The 1,385-nt window shown below is 44.8% G+C and overlaps 1 non-coding gene across 1 annotated transcript; it reads left to right on the forward strand.

Annotated features, from left to right (window-relative positions):
• Positions 1–787: 787 nt before the first annotated feature.
• Positions 788–894, forward strand: LOC141683448 (small nucleolar RNA R71). The gene has a single exon (XR_012560299.1). It is a non-coding gene; the product is annotated as a small nucleolar RNA R71 (small nucleolar RNA).
• The last annotated feature ends 491 nt before the right edge of the window (positions 895–1,385 follow it).

Below are 1,385 nucleotides of genomic sequence, written 5' to 3' on the forward strand. Positions count from 1 at the left end.
AGCATCAGCTACTTTTCCAGACCTTAAGGTAATAGCCTTGACTTGCTCTTTAGCTTCCTTCCTACCTGGTACTTCCGTTTCACTGGGAAGAGTGCCAGGTTGACGATTGAGCACTGCATTGGCTAATTGACCGATTTGATTTTCCAAGGTCTTGATAGAAACTGCCTGACTCTTGCACAACAGCTTAAGTTCCTCAAAATCAGCACTAGTAGGTGCAGCTGCACTTCCCTGTTGAGGATATGATTGTCTTGTAGCATACTGCTGTGGTTGCTGGAATCCAGGTGGCTTAAACTGTTTACTCACTCCTTGCTGATATGGTGGCTGAATAGCATTCTGATTATTTCCTCAGCTGAAATTTGGATGATTTTTGTTGTTAGGATGATAGGTCGCTGGCACAGGCTGCTGTTGTCGCTGATAATTATTCACATACTGAACAGATTCGTTGACAAGAGAACACTGATCCGTAGCATGAGAACCTGCACAAAGCTCACAAACCATAGCTATTTGATTAACTCCATACGTAGCCAAAGAATCAACCTTCATTGATAGCGCTTGGAGCTGGGCTGCAATAGCGGTGGCTGCATCAACTTCCAGAATACCTGCTACCTTTCCTGACGTCATCCTCTGAGTTGGGTTTTGATGCTCATTTGCAGCCATCATCTCGATAAGATTATACGCCTCAGTATAGCTTTTAGCCCATAAGGCGCCTCCAGCTGCTGCATCGAGCATGGGCCGAGATTGGGCCCCCAAACCATTATAAAAACCAGTGATTACCATCCAATCCGGCATTCCATGATGTGGACATTTTCTCAACATTTCCTTGTACCGTTCCCAAGCCTCGCACATAGATTCTGTAGGTTGCTGTGCAAACTGAGTAAGAGCACTCCTCATAGCAGCAGTCTTTGCCATTGGATAAAACTTCACCAGAAACTTTTGCGCAAGATCTTGCCACATAGTGATGGACCCGGCTGGTTCAGAATGTAACCAGTCTTTAGCCTTATCCCTCAGTGAGAATGGGAAAAGCCTCAACTTGATAGCCTCATCAGTCACGCCATTATACTTAAAAGTGCTGCAGATCTCGACAAAATTCCTTATGTGCATGTTGGGGTCTTCAGTTGCCGCTCCTCCAAAAGAAACAGAATTCTGCACCATCTGAATAGTGCCCGGCTTGATTTCAAAGGTGTTAGCTTGAATAGCCGGATGAAGGATGCTTGACTGAATGTCATCAATTTTAGGCCGAGAAAAATCCATAAGAGCTGGATCAGCTTGAACAATACGATCTCCCATGTTTACTGGTTCTTTCTGCTCAGTTCCTGAATCCGAATCCTCAAAATCTAACTTCTCCGGAGTATCAAGAACTTCGTCTTTCTCCTCAGCTGTATCTA

Source organism: Apium graveolens, chromosome 1 (assembly GCF_009905375.1).
Source record: "Apium graveolens cultivar Ventura chromosome 1, ASM990537v1, whole genome shotgun sequence".
Lineage (NCBI taxonomy): Eukaryota > Viridiplantae > Streptophyta > Magnoliopsida > Apiales > Apiaceae > Apium > Apium graveolens.